The sequence below is a fragment of the Heterodontus francisci genome, chromosome 7 (genome assembly GCF_036365525.1).
Source record: "Heterodontus francisci isolate sHetFra1 chromosome 7, sHetFra1.hap1, whole genome shotgun sequence".
In the NCBI taxonomy this organism is placed as follows: Eukaryota; Metazoa; Chordata; class Chondrichthyes; order Heterodontiformes; family Heterodontidae; genus Heterodontus; species Heterodontus francisci.
In genome coordinates this window covers 112,748,013-112,769,616 of record NC_090377.1, presented here as the reverse complement: position 1 = coordinate 112,769,616, position 21,604 = coordinate 112,748,013, and the positions used below count along the sequence as shown (strand labels likewise).

The window sequence follows — 21,604 nt, the reverse complement described above, 5'->3', positions numbered from 1 at the left end:
TCAGAGGCTAGGATTTCTGCAACGAGTAACTCACCTCCTGACTCCTCAACGCCTGTCCACCATCTACAAGGCACAAATCAGGAATGTGATGGAATACTGTCCACTTACCTGGATGAGTGCAGCTCCAACAACACTCAAGAAGCTTGACACCAGCCAGGACAGGGTATTTTCGCTGGCTGGGGGCAGTGGAAGGTGCTCTTTGGTCTTTTTCTTTCTCAGCCTCAAAGGTAAAGGGCATAAAAGCTGATTGTAAATAGCTGGTAAGTTATTTCAACTAGCAAGTTTTCATTAGAAAGTTAAGTAATGGCAGGGCAGCTTGGCCAAGCAGAATTTGCTTCCTGTGCAATGTGGGAAGTCGTGGACATGCCAGGTGACCTTGGCGAACATGTCTGCGGAAAGTGTCTCCGGTTGCAGAAGCCTGAGCTTCGGGTTTCGGAGCTCGAGTGGCGGCTGAAGTCACTGCGGCGCATCCGCGAGGTGGAAGAGTTTGTGGATGGCACGTTTCAGGAGGTAGTCAAGCCGGTGTCTAGGCAAGCACAGTCGGGGGGTGACTGCCGGACGGACAAGGAAGTCAGGGCAGGTAGGGCAGGAGTCCCCAGAGGACATCCCACTTTCTAACTGCTATTCAGCTCCGAGTACCAATGGGAAAGAGGGTTCCTCTGGAGAATGCACCAAGAGTCATAACCGGAATATCATGGCTAACTCAGCTGTGCTGGGATGGAAAAAAACAAAAAAAAGAGGGCAATAGTGGTAGGGGATTCTATGGTTAGAGGATCAGCTAGCCGTTTCTGTGGTCACAGGCGCGATTCCAGGATGTTATGTTGCCTCCCTGGTACAAAGGTCATAGATATCACCGAGCAAGTACAGAGTATTCTGGAGGGTGAGGGTGCACAGCTGGAGGTTGTGGTCCACGTTGGTACCAATGACATAGGTAGAAAGAGGGATGAGGTCTTGCATAAAGAATTTAGGGAGCGAGGCAGCAGATTAAAAAGTATGACCTCAAAGGTTGTAATCTCTGGGTTTCTTCTGGTGCCACGGGCTAGTGAGTATATGAATAGGAGGTTACAGCAGATGAATGCATGGTTGAAGAGATGGTGCAGGAGGGAGGGCTTTAGTTTCCTGGATCACACTGGGCCTGTTTCTGGCAAAGGTGTGATCTGTATAAGATGGACGGGTTGCACCTGAACCGGAACTGGACTAACATCCTTGCTGGGAGGTTTGCTAGTGCTGTTGGGGGTTGGGGGTGCGGTTTAAACTAATTTGGCAGGAGATGGGATACAGAGTGGAAACAAAGTAAGGGGTGATGTACATTCAAATAAATAAGAGAAGCGAAGTCAGTCTGGAGGTCAGAGTAAATGTAGACCTGTTAAGGCTCAAAAAAATAATGCAAGGCTGGATTGTATCTATTTTAATGCAAGGAGTCTGACTAGTAAGGCAGATGAATTGAGGGTGTTGATTAACACATGGGATTATGATATTATTGCTATCACTGAGACATGGTTGAGAGAAGGACAGGACATGCAGCTTAATATCCCAGCGTATAGAATCTTCAGATGTGATACGGGAGGGGGTAAAAGAGGAGGTGGCATTGCACTGTTGATTAAGGAGTCAATTACCGCAGTAAGGAGGGATGATATCTTAGAAGGTTCTTCACATGAGGCCAGATGGGTAGAACTTAAAAACAAAAAGGGGGCAATCACTTGGCTGGGAGTGTACCTCAGGCGTCCAACAGTCGGAGAGATAGAGAAGCAGATATGTAGGCAAATCTGAGAGGTGTAAAAATAATAGGGTAATAATAGTAGGGGATTTCAACTTCCCCAATATTAACTGGGATAGTCAGTGCAAAAGGCTGAAAGGGGCAGAATTCTTCAAGTGCATTCAGGAGTGCTTTTTGAGCCAGCACGCAGAGAGTCCGATAAGAGGAGTAGTACTGGACTTAATCCTAGGGAATGAAGCCAGACAAGTGGTAGAAGTGGCAGTGGGGAGCATTTCGGGGATAGTGACCATAACTTTAAGATTTAAGGTAATTACGGAAAAGGACATAGAGGGACCGGAAATAAAGGTGCTGCATTTGGGGAAGGCAGATCTCAATATGATAAAACAGGATCTGGCCAAAGTGGACTGGGAGCAGCTTCTTATAGGAAAGTCTACATCAGATCAGTGGGAGTCATTCAGAAAGGAAACAGTGAGGGTTCAAGTCCAACATGTTCCTGTAAAGGTGAAGAGTAGGACCAACAAATCAAGGGAACGCTGGATGTCAAGGGATATACAGGATTGGACAAATAAATAAAAAAGGGAGGCTTATGGCAGATGCAGAATGCTGAAAACAGCAGAGGCCCTAGAGGAGTATAGAAAGTATAGGGGAGTACAACAATGACCTTCCTTCGATTATAAGGTTAGAAGTGGGGATGTTCGCTGATGATTGCACAATGTTCAGCACCATTCGCGACTCCTCAAATACTGAAGCAATCCATGTAGAAATGCAGCAAGACCTGGACAATATCCAGGCTTGGGCTGATAAGTGGCAAGTAAGATTCGTGCCACACAAGTGTCAGGCAATGACTATCTCAAACAAGAAAGAATCTAACCATCTTCCCTTGACATACAATGGCATTACGATCTCTGAATCCCCCACTATCAACATCCTGGAGGTTACCATTGACCAGAAACTGAACTGGAGTAGCCATATAAATACCATGGTTACAAGGGTAGGTCAGAGGCTAGGAGTCCTGTGGCGAGTAACTCACCTCCCGACTCCCCAAACCTGTGCAACATCTACAAGGCACAAGTCAGGAGTGTGATGGAATACTCTCCACTTGCCTGGATGGGTGCAGCTCCAACAACACTCAAGAAACGCGACACCAGCCAGGACAAAAGCAGCCCACTCGATTGGCACCCCATCCACCACCTTCAAAATTCACCCCCTCCACTACTTTCACACAGTGGCAGCAGTGTGTAACATCTACAAGATGCACTGCAGCAACCCATCAAGGCTCCTTAGACAGCATCTTCCAAACCCACGATCTCTACCACCTAAAAGGACAAGGGCAGCAGATGAATGGGATCACCACCTGCATGTTCCCCTCCAAGTCACATACCACCCTGACTTGGAACTATATCGCCGTTCCTTCACTGTCGCTGGGTCAAACTCCTGGAACTCCCTTCCTAACAGCACTGTGGATGTATCTACCTCACGTAGACTACAGCGGTTCAAGAAGGTGGCTCACTACCACCTTCTCAAACGCATTTTGGGATGGGCAATAAATGCTGTCTGAGCCAGCGACGCCCACATCCCATGAATGAATTTAAAAAAAGCTATGAAAGAGTCACAAACTTAGAGCGTACAGTATGCAGCTTGTATCATATTTGCTTCAGAGTAAATGGCAATCTATATGGTACATTTGTGTAGTGGAAAAAAATGTCTTGTATTACTTTTAAACTGAAAACTCAAACAAGATAATGGTCCAGATTTTGGGTTAATAATAATGGTGAGGCTAACAGCATTCATCATTTATTATGGAGTAAATCAGACAGCAGCATCTGGGGTCTGCACATGTATATTTAATACAGAAATCCAGAAGGCGCTGTCAGAGATATCCCACTCCTCCACAGGGTGCAGTTGAACAGTATCTCGCCGATTGACTCAATATTGGAAGACCTGCAATGGCGTGAACATGGGGTAGATGGCAACCAGTTCCCCTTTAGTTCCCCACTCAAGAGTCCATAAAATGTTCAGGCTGGTACATTCAGGGGCAAGTGAATTTTTGGTGGCGTGATAATTACTGTCATTCAAACTCTCTGGCCCTGAAAACTTTATTTTACAAATTCAGTGTTGCAGATTTAACTGTTCTATTTTTTTTGTCTCTCTCTTAATCCCATCTGTCTTTCCCAAACTTCCTTTTGCTTTCTGTACACGATTTAAATCTAATATATACTTCCTGGTTTAGACTCTGCATGTCTCGCTGAGGATTCTTCAATCTGATTAGTTGAAGAGTCTTGCTTTTTCCTTGTCCTGACACAGATCCCCTCTAGAGGGCACCGAGCTCAGTCAGCAAGTCTTTGCTCTAAAATCTGCAAAAAACTTTGAGAGCAGTAAGCATTCTGTGGGCACTAATCACAAAATCTGGCCCATACTGTACTTAAAGATAGGAAGGGAACAGAAAGATGCAGCAGCAGATCAAGAATATACAACAGTATTTCCATAATAGGGAGGGAGAGGGAGGTGACGGGGTGGGGGGGGTGGAAGGAGAGAGGGGAGGGTCGGGGGGGGGGGCGAGACAGAGGGGGCGAGAGAGAGCACGAGCGAGAGAGAGCGCGAGAAAGAAAAAGAAAGCGCGAGAAAGAAAAAGAGAGCAAGAGAGAGAAAGAAAAAGAGAGCAAGAGAGAGAAAGAAAAAGAGAGCAAGAGAGAGAAAAAGAGCGAGAGTGAGATAGAGAGAAAGAGTTCAGAATGAACTTTATATGTAACCAATGCCAGCCCTGCCCTGTGAGTGTTTGATGCGACAGTGTAGTGGAAGCTTTACTTGGTATCTAAGTGTGAATTTATTGTCGTGGGAGTGTGGTGTTAGATGGATCATTCTGCTTGTTACGAGCGGGTGGCGAAGGGGTCTCAGGCTCCCCCTTTCGCTGGTTTGAATGCAACAGGGTTTATCATTTTTACAGTGATTGAATTTACCTCCTCAGTGAGCGCTTGCTCCTGTTCCACTAATATAATTGCAAAAGAACCAGACAGATTTTCTTGAGTTTAAACAAGATATAAGTTTATTATTCTTAACCCTCTAAACCGGTTAAAAATCACAAATACGCAACACATCCACGTACACATTCACACGAGAGTCACACACATGCAAATACATTACAGAGGGAAAACATCTTTGGTGGTTGGAGTAGAGTCTGGAATAAATGGAGTTTAAATACTGAGTATCAGTCACCGAATCCTTACTTGAAGTGGTAGTCCTGAAGTTCTCGCTGGGCCATGTGCACGGTTGCTGGCTTGCTTCTCAGGTTCCGGAAGGCAGAAGAGTGGGCTTGTTCCTTGTCCCCCAGTTGTTGGCTGTGCTGGTCTATAGGTTTGAGGCTTTAGCAGTCGCAGCCGGGGCTTCTCTGGATCTTTACTGGAGAGAGGGAGAGGGAGAGAGAAAGAGAGAGCTGCTCCCTTGATGGCTTACAGTTACTGTTCTGCTTTCTCAGTCCAAGCTTAGTTTCTCCAGAGCTGTACAAGTAGTCACATGACATTCCCAAACCTCTATTTTTAATGAGGTCCTTCTGGTAGCTTCTCTGATATTCAAGGCTTTACTCCTCAAACTGTCTAGTCACATTTAGTGGGGGTCGGCTCTTTCAAAGTCAATGGGTGTCGATGGTCCTCAATGACCATATTTATAAAGCCATTTCAGGTAATTTAATCAGACAGCACCCCATTGTTCTGGCTAGGTTGAATCAGTCATGTTGTCTCCAGTCTACTCTGTTGGTGTTTCATATGTAAATTGCAGTAGCCATCTTGGCTGCCAGCTTCTCTTTTTAAAAGTTATTTGTAACAATTTCCAGTAAAAATCTCAGGCAAGGTTCCAACCGATGAAATTAATATTTCCCATTTGACATGTAGGATTTTCATGACGTGCTGTATACCATCCTGCGTCGGGCCGAGATGGATTACAGCGTAGTTCAGTGCACAGAAAGTAAAGGGGAATAATTAATTCCCGTCTGGTACTATATAGCCAGTATGTGTCTCAGGGTCAGCTAAAGAGAAATGGGAGGGGGCCAAGGATAGATTATTGAGGGATACCAGATGTACCAATGCGGAAGCAGGAAGAGAAACCACTGATGGAGACTCTCTGGCTACGATTAGACAGATAAGAATGGAACCAGATGAGAGTAGTCCCACTTGCTGTCCCTTGACATCATCTAAAGACATGGGCATCATCCAAAGATATGGAGTTAGCTTCCATATGTATGCTAACGACATCTGACTCTATCTCTCCACCTGTTTCAACCCCACATCTGCCTGTGTGTTGTCAGATAGCTTGTCAGACATACAGTTGTAGGTGAACTGCAATTTCCTCCAATTCAACACTGGTAAGACCAAACTCATGATCTTCAGCCCCCACCACAAACTCCAAACCCTTGTCACGAATTCCAGCCCTTCCCCAAACTGTTTACAACTTCAGCATACTCTACACCTCAAGCGCCTCAATCTGCTTCACCTATTTCCACCTCTAACATCACTTGCCTCTGCTCATTTGCTGCTGATGGGCATCATCCTCCACAAATTTCAGCTCATCCGAAACTCTCCTGCCTATACCCTATCCCACACAAAGTCCCACTCACTCATCACCCCTGTCCTTACCTATGCTGGAGGCGCTGGTGACAGGATCCAATTAAAAATTCTCAGACTAGTGTTTAAATCTCTTCATGGTCTCTCATCTTCATATCTCTGTAACATTCTCGAGGCCTACAAAGCCTTCCCGAAACTCTGCCTTCCTCAGACATTGGCCTCTCGTGCATCTGCAACTCTCTACGCCCCACCATCAGTGCCCGAGCCCTTACACTACTTCATAAAATGCCACTGGATCTTTTACATCCACCTAAACACGCATATGGGGTTTCAGTTTATCTTCTAATCTGGAAGACGATACCTCCATCAATGGAGCACTCTCAGTACTGCACTGAGGTGGCAACATAGATTAAGTGCTCAAGTCCTTGAGAGGGACTTGAACTCACAACTTTATGCTGAAAGCCAGAGTGCTGTCACTGAACTAGGCTGGCAATACAATGATAGATGAACTGCCTCACCACATGCCCTTCAATCTTCTTGCCTATTCCACAGGCCTCTTCACATATTTGTTGCTCTCCAAATAAGCCAGCAAGGAAGGCACAAAAACATGTTCACCACTTTTATACTGGTGCTGTTCGAGTTCCATGAGTCCTGTATTCAGGAGCCAACAGCTGCAGTGTTTACACTGCAAAATTCTGCTACTGGGTTAACAGAGAAATGTAAACATCAGAAAATGGCTCACGGATGCATCTCAGAATCCAAACTAAAACATACACAAATATAAAACCAGATATTGGATCGATTCACCATTACTCTGTACCTCCCTAGAAGAGACTGGAAACACAGTATAGGATATCTCAAGTACACAACCTGTGTAACAAAGTGTTACAACACTATTCTCATTTTGGAAAGACAACAGCTCGGACTACATTTAGAATATTGTTAATGTTTAATTTTAAAGGTCATCATGAACAGAACCTGGCTAATAAATGAAAACAAATAGTGACAATATCTTTCTGTGGAGAGAAGCAGAGTTAACGTTTCAGGTCTGTGACCTTTCACGCGAACCCATGAAAGGTCACAGACCTGAAACATTGGGTTGGATTTTACCCTAGGCGGATGGGAATTCGCCACCGACGAATAAGTCGGTGGCGAACCCGCTTCCGCCTAGCCCGGGGATCCGTCCCGTATTTTACGGATCCCCGGGCTTTAATTGTCCCGAGGCGGAACTTCTACCCACTTGAGGGAGGAGGTCCCGCCTCAGTGAATTGCTGGCCAATTAGCAGGCCGGCAGCTCTTAGTCCCAGCAGCGCCACCAGGAGCGGTGGCCACTGTTGGGACTGCAGCCCAGCCGACGCCATGGATCGAGGAGGGAAGGTAAGTAGGGACATGCCTCACCAGGGGGATCGGTCCTTTCCTGGTGAGGCTGGAGTGGTCCTCTGGGGGGAGGGGAGTGTCTTGGGTCCCGGGGGTGGGTTGAGAGGCAGGGGCAGCACTCAATCGGGCACCTTGTGCCCAACTGCCATGCCCTCCCCCCCCCATCCCGGGCACAGAAAGGCCGGCAGCTATTGCTGGGCGGCCTTTCACGTCCCCAGCACACCCGCTTGCCACGGGTAAAATACCCGTGGAGGCAGGGGAGGGCCGTTAAGTGGCCACTTAAGGGTCTTGATTGGCCTCGGGCAGGCGGGCCGTTCCCCCCGCCTGACCTCCATAAATTTGCCTGGAGGCGGAATTGGGATGGGTAGGCCTCCCGGAGCCTGCTGCTCAATTTTACGCCGCCCCCACACCACCATCCGACCCGCTGGGGCGGCGTAACATTCAGGCCATTAACTCTGCTTCTCTCTCCACAGATGCTGCTTGACCTGCTGAGTATTTCCAGCACTTTGTTTTTATTTCAGATTTCCAGCATCTGCAGTATTTTGCTTTCATTATAATAGCTTTCTGTTATACTAACTGCCACATGTACTTTTCAGAATGCTGCTTTGCAGGTTACTACTTTAGAATATCTTTTCATTGCATTTCCATCATCCAAACAGCCCTGACCATACTTTTTTGTCAACAAATGCCAAACTAAATACCAGCCATATGTCTAGATACAGGTGATAAAGCAAAACTGCTGCATCAGTGGATCAAAGCCAGGTGCTGTATTTTTTTTTAGATAAACACCGTTCGAGCACAACAGAAGTCTCTAAATCTAGACATGTACGACTTGAAACTCAAATCAGAATCTCCGTAGCTAAAATGTTTCCAATTCTTTAAAAACAATGTAGACTTTCCTTTTAAACAATGCATTCGACAAAATCCTGTGTCAAGCCAATAGCCCTGGGGCAAACCAGGCATTTTATTGAAAATGGTCCCATTCTTATTTAAAGCAACACTTGCAATGAGAAAGATTAGAAACAAAAGCAGATTTAACTCTACTATGTGAGCAACAATTAGAACCATAACATTACTGAATATATACCTGTGATTACAGGATTGCACAAGTGGCAGATTCTATCCCTTTGACTTTTCTGAAAATATTTTGTGCCAGCTTAGCTCAGTTTCAGCAGTCTGAGTCAAAAGGCTGTAGGTTCAAGCATCTCTCCTGACGTTAAGCACAATTTTGGCCGATGCTTCAGTGCAGTATTGAAAGAATGCTGCATGGTCAAAGATGCTGCTCTTCAAGTGAGACATTAAACAGAAATCCAGTTTGCTTGTTTGGTTGGAAATTAAAATTCCCTGGCATTACCAAAAAGGGACAATAGTTCTGTGTCTTGGCTAACGTTTCTTCTTCAACCACCACCAAAAGCAGATTCACTGGTCATTCATTTTATCGCTGTGGAATCTTGCTCAGCCAAAAAAAACAGCTGCACGACCACAGTGACTGCACTTCAGAATTAATGCATTGTATGTTAAGTGTTTTAATGCACTATTGTCCAATAGAAATTGCTGACTAGCCACAGGGATGGTCATGATGACTAATTTTCAGAGAAAATGCCTTATACAGGTAAATGGACTTGGTGTATATTTACTGAACACCTATTCAGTGCAAAACTTTTCAGTCTTTTAATTTCACCAAAGTTTGGAATTCTGGCATGAATTTATCCCACATGGCAATCCTTAGAGCAGCTTCTAGGTTTTTGTCCAGCAGTTGCAAACAGTATTTTGACCAGAGAAACTGCTGAGAATCTGACGTGCCAGACCTGTCCTGCTCTCCACCTAGAATGCAGTTGGATGCCACTTACCCTTTGCCTTGATATGCACTGCTAGAGCTAATAGTTATAGGTTGGACTTGCTATCTTCTGCTATGCTAGTGTGATTATAGTCCCCATCACTTACTCTGTTCCTGTTTATCCTGGACAGCTGCCTACATCAGGCAAATGGTGCAAACATTATCATAGTCATCAATTAGAAAGATGCTGCTTAATGGAAGAAATTAATGTTAAATATGATGTAACTTTTATTGAGGTGACACATTCCAGCTTCTCTTGAAGACGACAGTGTGCAACCGGCCCGTATCTCACCCCCTAAAGACAAGTGATGGTTCCAGGGCTTTAATCTCAGCAAAGTTGATGGAATCATCGGTTGTCAGTGCAATCTGTTGAATCACCCTCTGTATGTCCTGAACAGAATTATTCAGAGTTCTTTATGCCTCCGCAATTTCACACCATCATTTGTCTGTTACACCCATCACGCGGTGTATGGCAGGTAAATCACATTGGTATCAACGCATCATAAGCAGTGGAGACTGTATTATGATCAGTCGAGCTGACCAGGATAACAGCTCATCTCTCCATACAATGTTGCTGATGTTTCCATGGTGCTGAAGTCCAGTGTTTTCACTCATCTTGCATACCATTTTAGCAGATAAGCAATAATCAGTAACCAAGAAAGAAAAGCATACACAACAATCAAAAACCACTCGCACACACTGCTTTTTGTCTTACCATTTTACCAACAATCACACAAACTGCACATGCATATACGGTGCAAACACGAGTAATGGTATCACACACCTAACAGTGTCTCTTACTCATTTTATATTTCATCAAATATGCAATTGGACACATCTCAATTCACAATTGGCTACATATGGCTCATGGCTAAAATATTGGGCAACACCGTTTTAATGTGTTTGAAAGATGTGATTAGATTTTAAACAAGTGGGCGGCACAGTGGCTAGCATCGCAGCCTCACAGCTCCAGCGACCCGGGTTCGATTCTGGGTACTGCCTGTGTGGAGTTTGCAAGTTCTCCCTGTGACTGCATGGGTTTCCGCCGGGTGCTCCGGTTTCCTCCCACAGCCAAAGACTTGCAGGTTGATAGGTGAATTGGTCATTGTAAATTGCCCCTAGTGTAGGTAGGTGGTAGAAGAAGAATTGTGGGGATGAAGTCGGGAATATGGGATTAATGTAGGGTTGATGGTCGGTACAGACTCGGTGGGCCGAAGGGCCTGTTTCAGTGCTGTATCTATAAATAAATAATAAATAAAAGTGCATGTTTTCTTTCCTTCTATCCAGAGAGCAATATCAGAGTATATTTATTCAATAATTAAACATGCTCCATAGTTAACATACATCTTCAACATTAATAGATGGTCATTAAGCTTTTTTTGCCCATCAAAGTGGCAAAGAAACTGCTTCAAAAGAATCTTAGTTTAAAATAATGCTGCATAACACCTCAACTGTGTATCAAGTGTACTAATGTGCAGGATTTCACTCTGGACTATAACCCAAACTGGTATATATAACTTTGTAGTTATCTCACTCATTAAGAACTCTGGAAATCATCAGAATGAAAATTTATTAATGGGATGATGTGACTCCTCTGAAAATTCCAACATGCCAAGTACTCAAGAAGACACTGTGAAGATTAAACATTCACTAGGCCTAAAGAGAGCACATAAGCCAAGCATTAAATGTTCAAATATCTTCCAGCAAGCAACTTGTAAAAATTAGTCTTTCCATCCTAACTACATTAATTATTATTTAACTTCCATGTATCTAAGAGAAACACCACAATATAATAGCTGTGGCCTTCACTGCACTGTAATACAGTGCTTTCACAGAACAGCTGAATAGTTATAATTAGATAGCTCTTTCATACAGCTGGTCCAGGCATGATGGATTGAATGAGCTTTAAAATTTTATGATGACTTTCAGCCATTGCGAGCTATACCTTGTTTCTATATCTTGTTTCTGCAATTCTAATCTATTATTTAAACAGTACTCAAGAAAAACAAACTTTCATGTGCATTTCAGCAAGGAAGACTATGTTTAAGACTAAAGGAATGTAGCTTTATCATCTACATACCATGAGGTCCTAAAACCAACTGCCCCTATAGTGGCCAAATCAATAAGCAAAACTAGTGTTCCTCTGCAATGTCATGCATTCATTTCTTTCTTATTTTCTTGATATTTTAATTAGTGTTAGTCAACCATTTGACAAACTGAATACAACAGAGGTCCCTAAGTGACACTATTTTACAAATTTTTCAATTGCGTTGTGGTTGGATCCACTCATTTAAACTCATTACATTGGTATCCATGAGGCATCCACATTACAGCATGTAACAAATGTTCAACTCCTTTCTTTAACAAAAGCAAAACTACTATGGATGACACAGCTTTGTAGGTCATTGTTCCCAACACCAATATTGGTCTCACGTACATTTACTCTATCCAAATACTAGTAGAACTAGCATAGCCTAGACAAAGTGAAATCTGGAAACAAAAATTGGTCTGAAATTATTTAAACAAATCTTATGATAATTGGGTATCTCACTTTTACTGGCAGAGGATAAGTATTCCCTGGCTGAAATGTTACTGATTCTCCTCGGCGACTTTTTTCCCCGAAAAGATGTGAAATTCCAGCACCCCACTGCCATTATCCTATGAATGAATGTAGCCTCGCCCACGCTGAATGAATTTACAAATCATGAATGATTTTTAGAAGTTTAGCTTTACATCTGTCCCATTTCTGGATCAAGGTTCCCAGAAAAAAACTCAACTTCCCATCTACAATCATAAAAGCACTTAAATTCAAATCAGAAGAAAGCAGTCAAGATCTAAAGGCAATTTTAAATTAAACTGAACTTTCATAAACACTAGACAGACCTGCAAAATTCCTTCAAAAAATGTTTCAAAATTATGTTCACTAAATTTTCTTGAGGTTTCTCCTCTCGATGGCAGAGGCCCGTGCCAAAGTGGACAGCAGTCCATTACTGTGCCCAAATGATTATTCTCCATCTGTGAGCTAAGAAAGTGAGCAACAGCAGACTATTTAACTATAGATTGCAACACAGCTGAGCCACTTTCATCCAACATTCATATCCGGACATACCAGCAGAGTCAGTCTGCAGCAGGAACCCCAGTGATTTTTACCCTTCCTGATTCAAAGGGCAGAATTTTACCGCTCCCCAGGAGAAGCTCCATGACCCAAAGAGGGAGCTGCAGGCAGAGAAAGCAGCCCCTTAGCCCTAACTATATCCCTGGAGGGATTTCTCCTCCAGCCCTTGACCCCCTGAATTTTTCATTTTATTTTTAAATTACCCGTTGAAGGTTTGAGGTCTCTTGCCTGCCTCAGCAGCAACCACCTCTCCCGGCGGCACTGCTGAGAGTTCAGAGCTTCCAGCCCTCTGATTGGGCTGATAGCATCAGGAGCCTGCCCGCCATAGTTAATTGGACAGCGGACCCACAGGCAGCCAATTAGAAGGCCGCCTGCAGTAAAATCGCTGAGCCATTCCCAGTGCTGCTAAATTGTGGGCTAGGGACCCACTTTTCACCCTGACATTGGAGTCCTAAAGTCCACTGTAAAAATCAGCCCCAAGTGCCAAGGCCAACTGTAATTCTCAAACTTCTGCCTCATCTAACGCCAGTTAACTCAACACAGACTTGGACCCGCCTGGCCCATATGGCTCAGAACCACAGTTGGCAGTGCATTTAACTACTAAACCATCAAGGGAGCTTCAAATCAAGGAAGCCTTTTAAAAGTCTTAAATTAGAGGGTTGTACATGTAAACAGCATCCTTGCTTATTTTTCCAGTGTTCAAAGATTCTTATAAATCTTATAATATACTATTTATAACACAAACTACTTACTGGATACACAATAAAAAGATTACGAAGTGTCCAGTACTTTTATGCATATGCAAAGATAAATTTTCTGAGTCATTCACCTAAAACTGGATTGTTACAATCCCAGGGATATGAGACCCACCTCCTGCTCCTTTGACCCTATTCCCATTAAACTGATCACCCAATTTCCCTTCCTGGCTCCCATGTTAGCTGATATTGTTAACCATTTTCTTTCTTCAGATACTGTTCAAATCTGCAGTCATCACTCCTCTCCTCAAAAAAAAATCAACCCGCCACGCCACAGTCCTTACAAATTACCACTCCTTCTCCAATTGCCCTTTCCTTTGAGACCTTGGATGCACTGTCACCTCCCAAATTTGAGCCCATCTTTCCCAGAATTCCATGTTTGAATCTCTCCAATCAGGTTTCTACCCCTGCCAGAGTACCAAAGCAGCTCACAAATGACATCGTATGTGACCTGTCTGCAGCCTCTGACACAGATGACCAGACTATTGCCCTCCAATGCCTCTCCACCATCGCCCAGCTAAGTGGGACTGCACTTGCCTGGTTCCATTCTTATCTAAAATTGCAGCCAGAGAATCACGTGAAATGGCTTCTCTTTCCGCTCCTGCACAGTTACCTCGGAGAACCCCCAAAAATCTATCTTTGGTCTCCTCTTTCTTATCTACATGCTGCCCCTTGGCGAAACGTCATTCAAAATGTCAATTTTCACATGTACATTGATAATACCCATCTTTATTTCAACACCACCTCTCTCAACCCCTCCAGTGTCTCTAAATTAGCAGACTACTTGTTCGATATCCAGTACTGGATAAGCAGAGATTTCCTCCAAATAAATACTGGGAAGAACGACACCGTTGTCTTCGATCCCCACTACAAGCTCCATTCCGTAGCCACTGAATCCATCCCTCTCCCTGGCCATTATGAGGCTGAACCAGACTGTTCACAACCCTGATGTCATATCTGACCTTGAGATGAGTTCCCGACCACATATACGCACCATCACTAAGACTATCGATTTCCACCTCTATATCATCCGACACTGCCCCGCCTAAGCTCATCTGCTGCTGAAACAAACATTCATCCATGCCTTTATTATCTCTAGACTGGATTATTCCAACGCACTCCTGGCCGGACTGCCCACATTCCATTCGACCGTAAACCTGAGGTCATCCAAAATTCTGCTACCTGTCTCATATTCACATCAAGTCCCATTCACCCATCAACCCTGTGCACGCTGACCTACATTGGCTCCTGGTTAAGCAAGGCCTCGATTTTAAAATTCTCATCCATGTTTTCAAATCCATCCATAGCCTTGCCCTTCCCTATCTTTGTAATCTCATCCAACCCCACAATCCTCCCGAGACATCGGCATTCCTTGAATTCTGTCCTCTCGAGCATCGCCAATTTTAATTGCTCCATCATTGGTGGCCATGCCTTCAGCTTCCTGGGCCCCCAGCTCTGGAATTCCCTTCCTACACTTCTCCCCCTCTCCACATCCTTTAAGACACTTGTCATGAAGACCCCACCTGCCATGAATTTGGCATATTAATTTTGTCATATGAAACATTAATTCTAAACTATTGCTGGACTGAAGAGATGAATTGTTTAAAGAGATCAGCAGTGGCTGGAAAAATTTGCATTCTAAGAGACAGTTGCCTAGGAAAAGACAATGGAACAGCTCCCTGATCCAATTAACCTAAATGTTTTTTGATCACCAGACATTGAAGGTGGAACAAGCCAGCATTCCATTTCCCCCCTCCCCACTGCGGGTGTCTAAGATGAAAGAAATCCACAAAAACGCAGGAGAGTTTGTTTAAAAAACAACTAGTCACAGGACCAACCCAGGGTTTTTGAATTGTGCTCACAGGACAGATTGAGGACAGAGACTGCTTTGAAGACAACACAGAAGGAAGGTCTCTCGCTCTGGCCCTCACTCTCTCACAAATTTCCAAATCCACTGAAGCTATTTAAACCTCAAGAGAGAAGACTCCTACACCGAAACAAGTTTGAAAGCGTGCAACGAAATGGCAAGATTTAACTACAATCAAAGACTCTACATCAAACTCAAAGGGCAGTAAATGAACCCAGCTATTGCTGCAAACTTTTCCCCTTTATTCTTATGCCTTTTCTGTCTCTATCTGTGCGTGTGTTTATCGTGTAATGCATGCTAGCATAGTCGTGTCACGTACTCATAGTAGTTTTAACCGAATTAGAGTTTTAAGGTTAATAGATTTAAACAAGAAAGGTGTAAGTTTAAGAAAACCTGTCTGGCTGATTTCTTTGCCTTACAATTGGACAGCAGTGAACAAGGATTCACTGAGGGGAAGCTAAGACCCCGGTGTTTTAAAAATTAAACCCTGTTAGTCAGACCAGGAAAAGGCTGAGAGGGAACCCCTAGACCCCGTTCTCACCTGGTCGTAATACACTTAAAATTTACCTTTTTAGCCAACCATTTGGTCATCTGCCCTAATATTTCCTTATGTGGCTTGGTGCCAAATTTTGTTCAAGAACGTTACTGCGAAGCCCCTTACGGTGTTGTATTACATTTAAGGTGCTACATAAATACAAATTGCTGTTTTAATGCAGGAAATGTGAGGTGCATTAAATGAGATATCTGTGGAAAAGTTGAAATAGATATAAAATTATGTTTATAATGTAAGGTTGAGCACTCTAACTTAGCTACATAAAAATACTGGTTTCTTCCTCCACCCCCATGCAGCCATTATTTAGTTAGAGCTAATACACATATTGTTTACCAATTCCACTGTATGTCAAAAGCCCCAAAGCAAATGTTAACAAAAAGCTTGGTTATTAAAACACCGGCAGACACAGCATCACAATTTGAATGCTTTACTTAAAGCCAATTGTAAAGGAGAACAGCTGGCCCTTCTTTCTTACCTGAAACATTCAGACATGATGCATTTCATCTTGAATAGAATCTTTGCCACTTGAATATCTTCCCAGGAAATGTCTCAGCCAACAACTAAGTGGGAAAAAAATTACTGTTCTTAAGAGGTTACCCATGTTATGAACACTGGACTTTGTAACATGATTATGTTTTAAAAATCAAGATTTTTAAAAGTTTAAGATGGAGTCTGAAAGGTAAGGTGACTAAAAGACAAGACAGATAAAAGTAGTTTTTGGGGAGAAAAAAGAAGACGACCGCAGGGGTTAACACCTAAAATACAATGGGTTTCACCATCCCAGACTTTCAGATCGTAAACAAGGGGGTCAGTGATTCTGAAGGTGCAAATGTAACAGGCAGCTGTTAACACCTGGGAACAATGGAAGGCCCGTATGGCTCTGTGAAACCAGACTTCTGGACTTTGCATATTGGAACAGGAAAATAAGTTATTGACTTTTGAGTACAGGTAGATTTTCTGAAGGCAGACAGGCTGTAAGAAGGGAACTCAGCAGTTGCAGCCTCAGAGCAGGCTGAAAGGAAGACAACCAGTGGTTGCAGCCTCAAGTGAGGGGACACCTCTCGGAAGCCTGATATAACAAAAGGCTGTGAAAACTTGAAACTGTTTTGAACGTTGAAGCTTGTGGAGAAGACGACGACCAGCAGTATCACCAGGACTTGCCTTATTCAGACGTCCAGGTCGGAAGTGCTCGGAGAAGTGAGCAAAGTGGACACTGATTTTTGAAAGGGTCTGTGAGATCCAACCCATTGCAACTGGGACCTCTAAGCGCAAAGATTTCGCCAAAGAGGACTGTGAAACGTATACATGCGGTGTGGGGTTTTCAAGTATTCTAATAAGTAAAGAAATCTGGGGTATCAGCCACTTAAAAAGTACTATTTAGTTAATGGGGATTTCTTTTAATTTAGTTGTTATAACAAAGTCTTAAAACGTGAAATCTTGTCATGTAATTCTTTAAATTGGTCTGGGGGTTCATAGCTTGTATTTGTAATGTTAACGATCTCACTGAGGTCGTAACACTGACAACTGTTCACTCTGACATGAACTTCACCAGATACAGCATTAGCCATCTTAAATAATTCTTGATCTGCCCTCTCCCAGTCCTTTCAGCTCCAAAGTCCACCCCACCACTGCAGCATCGCTCCTCCTGACCCCAGTCCGGATTGTGTGCGATTAGGAGGGGAACTTGGAGGGTATAGTTATCCCATAACATTGCTACTCTTGTCCTTCTCAGTGGTGCAAGACCACAGGGGAGGGAGGTGGTGTTGATGTAACCTTGGTGAGTTGGTGCAGTGCATCATGTAGATCATATACTGCAGCCGCAGGGTGCCAGTGGTAGTGAGTGGATGGATATTAAATCCAGTGGCTACAATGATTGGCTTCAGACAATTACAACCATTTTCCTTTGCCTCAGTTATTGCAGTGTTTTCCCTCTGACTGTCAAGGACTTCAATTTTGCTTGTTTTCCTTGGTTGCAGACTTGGTCCAAGGCTACTTCTAATGTCATGAGCTGATTGGTCATAGGACCATAGGAAAGAGGAGCAGAAGTAGGCCATTTGGCCCATCGAGCCTGCTCTACCATTCAAGCAGATCATGGCTGATCATCTACCTCTACGCCATTTTCCCCCCATCCCTTGATGTAGTTGGTATTCAGAAATCTATTGATACATGCTCAACGAGTGAACTTCCACAGCCCTCTGGGGTAGAGAATTCCAAAGATTCACCAACCTCTGAGTAAAGGAATTCCTCCTCATCTCAGTCTTAAATGACCTGTCCCTTATTCTGAGACTGTGTACTCTTGTTCTAGACTCCAGCCAAAGGAAACATCCTATCCACATCCACCCTGTCAAGCCCTGTAAGAATTTTGTAAGTTTCAATGAGATCACCTCTCATTCTGCAAAACTCTAGAAAATATAGCCCCAGTTTCTGCAATCTCTCCTCATAAGACAATCCTGCCATCCCAGGGATGTGTCTGATGAACCTCCGTTGCACTCCCTCTATGGCAAGTATATCCTTCCTTAGATAAGGAGACCAAAACTGTACACAATACTCCAGGTGTGGTCTCACCAATGCTTTATACAATTGAAGCAATACATCTTTATTTCAGTACTCAAATCTCCTTGCAATGAAGGCCAACATACCATTTGTCTTCTTAATTGCTTGCTGCACGTGCATATTAGCTTTTAGTGACACATGAACAAGGACACCCAGGACTCTTTGGACATCAACACTTCCCAAACACTCACCATTTAAGAAATACTCTGCCTTTCTGTTTTTTCTACCAAAGTGGATCACTTCACACTAATTCATATTATATTCCATCTAACATGTTCTTGCCCATTCACATAGCCTGTCCAAATCCCCTTGAAGCCTTCTTGCATTCTCCTCACAACTTACATTCCCTCCTAGTTGTGTCATCCGCAACTTTGGAAATATTATAATTGGTCCCCATATCCAAATAATTTATATAGACTGTAAACAGTTGTGGCCCAAGCACTGATCCTTGTGGTACCCTACTAGTAACAGCCTGCCATCCTGAGAATGACCCATTTATTCCTACTCTCTGCTTTCTGTCTGTTAACCAATTCTCAATCCATTGCAGTATTTTGCCTCCAATCCCATGTGCTCTAATTTTGTTTACTAACCTCCTGTGTGGGACCTTATCTAAAGTCTTCTGAAAATCCAAATACACCACATCCACTGGTTCTCCTTTATCTATGCTACAAGTAACATCCTCAAAAAAACTCCAACAAGTTTGTCAAACGTGATTTTCCTTTCACAGATCCATGTTGACTCTGCCCAATCATATCATTATTTTCCAAGTGTCCAGTTATCTCATCCTTTATAATAGATTACAAAATTTTCCCTACTACTGACGTCAAACTAACAAGTCTGTAGTTCTCCATTTTCTCTCTCGCTCCCTTTTAAATAGTGGGGTTACATTTGTTAATTTACAGCCTGCAGGAACCCTTCCAGAATCTATAGAATTTTGAAAGATAACCACTATCTCTATAGCCACCTCCTTCAATATTCTAGGATGTAGCTCATCTGGTCCAGAGGATTTATCAACTTTCAATCCAATTAATTTTTCGAGTATTACCTCTTCATTGAAGCCAATTACTTTCAGTTCCTCATTTTCACAAGTCCTTTGGTTCCTTCGTATTTCTGGGAGATTTTGTGTGTCTTCCTCCATGAAGACAGACACAAAGTAATTGTTTAGTTTCTCTGCCATTTCCCTATTTTCCATTATAAATTCTCCTGTCTCCGCCCGTAATGGGCCCACATTCACCCTGTTAATAGTTTCCTTTTCACATACCTAAACAAGCTTTTACAGTCTGCCTTTATGTTTCTATCTAGCTAGCTTACATTCATAATCTCTTTTCCCTTTATCAGTTTCTTGGTTCTCCTTTGTTGGACTCTAAATTGTTCCCAATCCTCAGGCTTACCACTTTTGCTAGCAACCTTATAAGCTTTCTTTGACCTAATGCAATCCTTAACCTCTTTTGTCAGCCACGGTTGATTCACCTTTCCTGTTGGGTTTTTGTGTCTTAAAGGAATGTTTATTTGTTGTAAACCGTGTAATACTTCTTTAAATACTAGCCTGTCTACCGTCAAATCTTTTCATGTATTTTCCCAATCCACCATAGCCAACTTGCCCCTCATACCCTCAGGTTTTTTTTGTTCAGATTTAAGGCCCTAGTTTCAGAATAAACTATATCTCTTTCAAACTTAATGTAGAATTCTATCACATAGTGGTCAATATTTCCTAATAGCTCCTTTACAGCAAGGTTATTAATTAGCCCTTTTTCATCGTATAATACAACATCTAAAGTAGGCCGATCCCTAGTCGGTTCAACGTACTGCTCTAGAAACCCATCTCATATACACTCCAGGAATTCATTCTCCATAGCATTAGTGTTAATTAGGTTTGCCCAATCTATATGTAAATTGAAGTCACCCATGCAACATGCAGCTCTAATTTCCTGGTTTATACCATTCCCAACATTACCACTACAATTTAATGGCCTATAAACAGCTCCCACCAATGTTTGCTGTTCCTTAGCTCCACCCAAACTGATTTGACATCTTGTTCCTTCGATCTAAGATCCTCTATCACTAATGTACTGATCTCATCCCTTATAAACAGCACTACCCCACCTCCTTTTCCCCTCCACCAATCCCTCCTAAATGCCGAATATCCCTGAATATTCAGTTCCCAGTCCTGGTTACTCTGTAACCATATTTCTATAATGGCAATTAAATCATACCCATTTACCTCTATTCGTGCCTTCAAATCAAAGAACAAAGAAAATTACAGCACAGGAACAGGCCCTTCGGCCCTCCAAGCCTGCGCCGATCCAGATCCTCTATCTAAACATGTCGCCTATTTTCTAAGGGTCTGTATCTCTTTTCTTCCTGCCCATTCATGTATCTGTCTAGATACATCTTAAAAGACGCCATCGTGCCCGCATCTACCACCTCCGCTGGCAACGCGTTCCAGGCACCCACCACCCTCATCTACCTTGTTGCGAATGCTGTGCGCAGATAGAGTGCCCTTATCTTTATCTTAACATTATTCCTAATTCCGATCCTATTTGATGTTTGCCTTCGTCCCGTCTGCCTTCCAATTTCGCTTACTACTTCCTGTTGTCAGTTTTGCTTCCCTCCAATCTGTGCTCCCTCTTAGGTTCCCAACCCCCTGACAATTTAGTTTAAATCCTCCCCAACAACACTAGCAAATTTCCCTTCGAGGATGTTAGTCCTGGTCCTACTAAGGTGGAACCTATCCATCTTACACAGGTCCCACCTACCCCAGAACAAATCTTAATGCCTCAGAAATCTGATGCCCTCTCTCGTGCACCAATTCTTCAGCCACGTGTTAAATCGCTTAATCCTCCTATTCCTATGCTCACTGGCACATGGCATGGGGAGTTATTCTGAGATTACTGCTTTTGAGGTCCTGCTTTTTAATTTCTTTCCTAACTTCTTAAACTCCGCTTTCAGGACCTCATCCCTCTTCTTACCTATGTCGTTGGTACCAATATGGACCATGATGTCTGACATAATGTCCTGCAGCCGTTATGTGACATCCTTGACTCTGGCACCGGGGAGGCAACATACCATCCTGGTGTCACGTCTGCGGGCCGCAGAAACGCGTGTCTGCTCCTCTAACTAATGATTCCCCTATCACTATTGCCCTTCCAATCTTCTGCCTCCCCTCCTGTTCAGCTGAGCCACCAGTGGTGCCATGGACCTGGCTCTTGCTGCACTCCGAGAAACCCTCGCCTTCATCAGTACCCAAAATGGAAAACTGGCTAGCAAGTGAGATTGA

General features: G+C 43.4%; 1 protein-coding gene across 9 annotated transcripts in view; it reads right to left on the bottom strand.

The window, feature by feature from the left end:
* hdac4 (histone deacetylase 4) overlaps window positions 1-21,604 on the bottom strand; it is a 595,905-nt gene that overhangs the window by 382,958 nt on the left and 191,343 nt on the right. For 3 of the 9 annotated variants that reach the window (XM_068035894.1, XM_068035896.1, XM_068035900.1), the window contains exon 3: window positions 16,250-16,334. The exons of the other annotated variants lie outside the window; for them this stretch is intronic. The gene's annotated coding sequence lies outside the window, so the exon portion shown is untranslated. The remainder of the gene's footprint in view (window positions 1-16,249; window positions 16,335-21,604) is intronic. 9 annotated transcript variants of the gene reach the window in all.